The sequence below is a fragment of the Lipotes vexillifer genome, unplaced genomic scaffold (assembly GCF_000442215.2).
Source record: "Lipotes vexillifer unplaced genomic scaffold, Lipotes_vexillifer_v1.1 scaffold137, whole genome shotgun sequence".
Lineage (NCBI taxonomy): Eukaryota > Metazoa > Chordata > Mammalia > Artiodactyla > Lipotidae > Lipotes > Lipotes vexillifer.
In genome coordinates this window covers 652,340-658,829 of record NW_006775780.1, presented here as the reverse complement: position 1 = coordinate 658,829, position 6,490 = coordinate 652,340, and the positions used below count along the sequence as shown (strand labels likewise).

At 37.9% G+C, this 6,490-nt stretch overlaps 1 protein-coding gene across 1 annotated transcript in view; it reads right to left on the bottom strand.

The window, feature by feature from the left end:
• SEL1L2 (SEL1L2 adaptor subunit of SYVN1 ubiquitin ligase) overlaps positions 1-6,490 on the bottom strand; it is a 113,794-nt gene that overhangs the window by 87,412 nt on the left and 19,892 nt on the right. The gene's annotated exons all lie outside the window — the stretch shown is intronic.

The following is a 6,490-nucleotide window of genomic DNA, read 5'->3' as shown; positions in this document are numbered from 1 at the left end:
GGGAAAGAGCACAGAAGATCTTGTGCAGAAAGCGTTTTCTGTTTGTTCGTTTTGTTTTGTTTTTTGCTTTGTTTCATTTGGTTTGCTTTGCTCAATTTTCTTTTATAGGCCAGACCTAGAAGTGGCATACAGTGCTTTAAGTCACTTTCCATTGGCTGAAGCTGTCACATGGCCCCACCCAACTGCAATGGGAGTTGGGAAATATAATCTATCTGGGTATCATGAAGAAGAGAACATGGACTTCGGTGGGCCTCCTGCATTCTTTGGTACAATGGGATTGTCATATATTATTGCTATTAAAAGAAATTGAATTTTTCAATTCAAAAATTGCCAACAGCTAAGTTGAGGAGGCAGTAAAGTTTGGCAAATGCCTCTGATTATCTGGTGTTTCTATATCCTCCTTCTACAGAGGCTGTTTCCTGATTTTGATTCCTTTCTCACCTAGTAGGAGTGGGCAGAACAATAGCCAGCTGGAGCTAGTATCACGGAGCCCTGGCAGACAGAGAGCCTTCCTCTAACTCTTAAAAGCATCTGAAGATTATATAACTCAATAACAAGTATTTATTGAGTGTCTACCTCAGACCCTGTTCTAAGAGCTGGGGAGATAGACACGAACAAAAATATTCCTTGTCCTCATGAAGCTGATGTTCTGGTGGGGAAGATAAGAGTCAACTGATAAAAGGAGGTTTAAAAAGACAAGAGTAAGGGGATGGAACTGATCGAAGTTGGTGTTATTTGATATGGATGGTAAGGGACAAGTTCTCTGATAGCATTTGAGTAGACCCACTAGGAATTGAACACATAGTGGCAAATAAGACAGAAGAATTTTCTGATCTTATGGAGTTTTCATTCGTCTGTGAGAAGACAGCCAATAACCAGTAAACAAGTTAGTATCATGTATCAATACATGTTATGAAGAGACTAAAACAAGGAGATGTCAAAAAGAGTGATATGCAGGGTAAAGAGGGATTGGTGTACAGGTAATTTAGATTGGATGCCCAAGAAGCCTCATTGAAGAGGTGACTTTGTAGCCAAGAATTTAATAACAGGAAAGTAGTCCTGCCTACATATGGGGCAGAGCATTCCAGGCAGAGGGAATAGCAGGTACCAGTGCTCTAAAGTGGAGACAAACGTGTATGTTCTAGGAACGGAAATAAGGTCCCAGTGACTGAAGGAGTGTGAGCTAAGGGGAGAATTACAAAAGAGAAAGAGAGAAGTAGGGATCATATCATGTAGGGGCATGGTAAGGAGTTGACATTTTATTCAAAAGACAAGAGGAAGACACTGGAGGGTTTTAAGTGACAGGCTCTCATTTACATTTTAGAAAGAAGGAACATTCTGACTGACATGTGAAGAGCGGATTGCACAGGATTAAGGGTGGGAACAAAAAGTACAGTTCAGAGACTATTGTAGTCAACCAGGTGAGGGATGATGGGACTCAGATGAGTGTAGAAGCAATAGAGATAAATTACATGGGCAGATTTAGGATATGTTTTGGAAGTAGTGCAGATAGGGACTGTATATAGCCTTATCCCCAGGGACAAAGCTGAAGATAACTTCTTGTTTTTTGGCTGGACCAGCTGAGTTGATGGAGATTCCAGTTACAGGGATGAAGAAGAATGGGGAGCAGGGAGGAACTGTGGAGGAAGGAATTATTCTCACACCGCCACACACATACATGTGGTAATGTCTCCAAATTGTGTGACTATATACATGGAAAACAAAAATTTTTGCTTTTTTGTCTAAGTGGGGGTAAGTGTGAATCATGTTTGCTATGGAATGGGAAGTGAGTGTCATTCCCTGCAAATGGGAGATAGCTGAGAAGTTAAAGAAGAACTGGAAGGTAAGGATTGTTTGTTTGTCAGACTTACTTTCCCTAGGGCTCAATAATCAAGGGCGTATCTTCCTTCCTTAACTATCTGTGTCCCCTTTTCCACCCATCTCACATGCCCCAAAACAGTCATTGTTCCTTGGCACTGTGTAAGGTCCTAAATTCTGCTGAAAAACCTCTTTGGGAAAAGAGCACATGAAAAGTAAGAGCTTATTGAAATCATCAGTGAGGACGAGAGCAGTGGCAAACCCAGACTAGCTCAGCACTTCCTCATTAGTGGCCCCTGTTGGGGGGATGAGTGAGGTGCTACAGAGCTGTGACAGAGAGAGCAAAATAAGCGCTAGCAGCCCAGCCACATAAGGTCTTGAGGTAGGAGGACTTGGTCCAGCCTGTAGCCTAATGGAATGACTTTTCCCGTGGAAGGAAAAAAAGCAAATTCTCTCAGCTCCACTTAAGGTCTACAGAATCAAAAACTCTGGGGGTGAAGCCCAGCAATCTGTGTTTTTACAAGTCCTCCAGCTGATGATTCTGATGCATGTGAAAGTTTGGGAACCCCTGCCCTAGGTCGTAGTGAAGAAGGTAGACAGCAAATTAAAATGGAATTAAAGTACACAAATAAAATATTATAAAATTTCTATCACTCATCAGACAGTGAAGATATTTACACACATAACAAAGACAAATTGAAGCTGATTGTCTGGATTATGGTTTTTAACAAGGAATTTAAGTTGTAACAGATTACTCGAGCTTTCTAGGCCTTAAATAAATGTGTATATATATATATATATTTGGGGAAAAAATGACTGGCACTTTTAAATTAGAAAACCTCACTGATTTAGTAGTTTGTCTCCTTTAAAGTAAGATTTTACTTATGAGATGCTTAAATTGAAGCAAATGTATTTTTGGTAATGATCTTATTATTTTTCATTTTTCCTAGACTATATTCAGTTAAGGATATAAAATAATCTTGAAAACTTTTTCCTAACATGCTTAAGTTTTTTTAAAAATAAAGCAAATATGGCAATAGCCACTTGTAAATTAAAAGAATAGCTACCTCTTACATAGAAGAAATAACTCATTCATCAGTAAAAATATTTCTTTCTCTTGGCAAAGGCAACGCTAATTATTTTATTGTGTATTTGTACATCTACCTTCAAAAGTCACCAAATAACAACAGTAGACAGCTATCCAAAGATAAATTCTGAAATGTGGGAAAATGGTGAAGTAGAAAGTAATAGGGGAAAAATAAAATAGCATCAGTGATACTAATAATACAGTGCTAATATAACATTTCTATTAATTGGCAGATGCATTATAAGGGTAGCTTTCTGAATTTAAGAGAACATTAAGAACCAATACGTATTAGAGTATTTGTATTCTGCATTTTTACATGCAAGGAGCAGAAAAAATTATAGTTAAACATATAGCCGTATTAAGTATTCATGGTACAAGGGATAAACAGGTAATTAAAATCAAAAGGTAACCCTAGAAACCTGGTTTTTGTCATTAATTTCAGTACCTTTTTTCTCATAACTTTCACTAGAGTTTCTGTTCTGTACCTTAAAAAGGAAGAAAATTCTGATATGCTACAACATGGATAAACCTTTGGGACTTTATGCTAAGTGAAATGTCAGTCACAAAAATACAAACACTGTATGTGTCTACTTATATGAGGTACCTAGAGTATCAAATTCATAGAGACAGAAACTATAACGGTGGTTGCCAGGGGCTGGGAGTAGGGGAGGAGTGGAGAGTTATTGTTTCAGGGGTATAAAGTTTCAGTTTTGAGAGATGAAAAGAGTTCTGGAATTTGGTTTCACAACAGTGTGAATGAATGTACCTAATACTAATGAATTGTACACTTAAAAATGGTTTTGAGGGTAAACTTTAGGTTATGTATATTTTACCACAATTTTTTAAAAAAAACCTTGAATTCTGTAACATACTTGTTCCCAAGGGTTTTAGAAAAGAAACTGTGGTCCTGCAGTGATGAGCCGCCAACTCTAAGTCAAGTAAGAAGGGAAGTGAGAATGTGAGGGGAATGATGAGCAGTAAAAGGGACAAATAGACTTGAGGTCCTGGTGGGACCGAAGTATTGACGGAGTAACCTGGAAAGCATCAGAGGTCATTAGAGCCTTGGAAACTTGAAATTTTAATTTGAAAAAGACATAGTCCAGATTATGACTATGGGAGTAGAGAGGAGTGTGCAATTCTTGGAGCTAACAGATCTAAATAACAGAACTGAGAGGCTAGGATTCATGGATACTAAAGTCTCTAAGAACAATGACAGGAGCAGAGTTGGAGACAAAGACCATGGGCTACTTCTCTGTCCCCATCTCCTATTACTCTCCCAATGAGAATGTAGCAATAAGGAGGAAGATGGATACTGACCACCCCAACTAGGACCAATATTATTTTGCAATGGGAGAAAATTTCCAAGAGGGCTACAGGGAAGGAGTTCTCAGGAGACAACCAGATTTCAGTTAAAATGAAGGTAAAGGCAGCATTTGGAGAAGTATGACACCAAGATAGGTGATTAGAAAAAAAATAAGAGTCCACGGGATGGAGAATCCACCCATTTTATAATGAAAGTCTTAGATGGTAGCACCATATTTAATTAAATCTGTAAATCTTTATAGTATCTACCATATGCAAAAAAGTTTGACAAGACACTTTCTTACCCTTTAGAAGCTCACAATCAAGTTTAAGCAATATCAAATGGAGGTTTCAAAAAGCTAAAAAAAATTAGAATCTTTTGGAAATTCCAGATTCCAGTGACTGTATTTGGTACATGGTAAGCATTGTGTTGAATGAATGAAATTTGTAATACAAAGATCTTTTAAATTTGAACATGCTTGGTTATTCTAATCCATAAAATGGGGTTAATAAGTAACCATTTAAATAACTAATTAACTTCCTTTACAGAAATGTTAGGAGAAATGAATAGTATATGTGAAGGAATTTTATAAAATTTAAAGTATTACATAACTGTAAGACATAAATCAAGGTACCAAAATGTGTAAAAAAAAAAAAATCTAACTATTAGAACAATAACAATAATCTCAAAAACAAGCAGAATGTGTCTGCTTAGGTGAAGCAGAGAAAGGAACTGAGGACTCTGGGAACTCTGGTGAAACTGTACAATCCTGCGAGTTGGGCTACTTTTTCCTTGTTTTCAGAGTTTTCACTGTTGCTCTTGGTAGCGGTGGTTGTCATAATGGTCCCTCAGCCATACACTTGAATTGCTACATTGTGCGGCCTCAGTTACTCTGTGGTAGGACATTAGATATCTGAGAGTCTACCCCCGCTCTGTGATCATGATCATTCTTTAATACTGAAGGAAGTAATACACAGAACTCCTGAAAGTATTAGATGCTTAACACAAAACAAAGTGTCTTTAAACATTATTTTAAGTGTGAATGTGTGTTTTAGAAAGTGTGTGTTGGGGGATGGAGGAGTAGATGATACTCTTGTGGATTTAGAGTTATAAAGCCAGAAAGAGAAAACCTAGGTAAAGAGTAGCTATACGTAGGTGAGTGTTTAAAAAAATTATGGTGCAAATAGTAATTATTATGAAAGATAACTAGAATTTACCATGTCTATAGTAGAGGTAGAGCTGGGCAGAGAATGTTTTCAGCCAGATAATATCCTATTTATTACAAAGGAGTCATGAAACAATATGGCAAGTTGAGTGAATTAAGGTTACTTGATTCTGGCAGTAGTAAAGAATGGATGTAAGGGACTTTGCATTAGAATCATTTGCAGTCTTTGGTCTTTTCACTTCTGCAGTCTGTGCTCTATGAGGTTGGTGCTAAGGAAGGTAAAAAAAGAAGAAACTCCGGGGGAATTGAGTGAGATATACAGTTTACAAACAGGCCACCCTGGCATGTTTTCCATCTTTGACAGGAAGATAGTGCTTTTGTTTTCCAATATTCTAAGATCTCTAGTATAGTTTATAGTTTTCTATTTTGCTTGGCTGTAATGGGTAGAGCTGGGGTCCTCTCCCATATTTACTGTATAGGCCTCATCTATTAATCTCACTGGAGAGGATGCTTATGGGCCTGAGTAGCATCCTTGGTCCCAAGCAGTAAGGAGGTCCTCGAATCCAAAGGGAGCTTTTATATGTTATTGGGCAGGCACTACAAATCATAAGATAACAAGGAAAGCAAGATGATCTGATGAAGCAGATGTCCTTCAATCTCCTGCTCAAGGACAAACTGAGCTTTATGCCAAGGTCACTTCTATTTCTGCAGATAACAATCCCACTGCTAATTATGGGATGTGGTAGTTATGGGGAAAAAGCTAAATTTGCAGGGGTTTAGAAAATACTGCAGTGTAGAGAGTTTTTAATTTATATAAACATTTCTTCAAAGTTTACTTCTTTAATCTGGATTTAAGATTTATTCATTAATTCAATTAACATTTATTGAGGGCCTGCTATGTGCCAGGCACTGTTCTAGTTATTGGGGTAATAGCAGTGAACAACAGAGACAAAAACCCCTGCTCTCATGGAGTTTATATTCTAGTGGAGGGAGAGTGACAACAAACATAACAAAATATGTTATTTTAGGGCTTCCCTGGTGGCGCCGTGGTTGAGTCCCCCTGCCCTGATGCAGGGGACACAGGTTCGTGCCCCAGTCCAGAAAGAACCCACAAGCC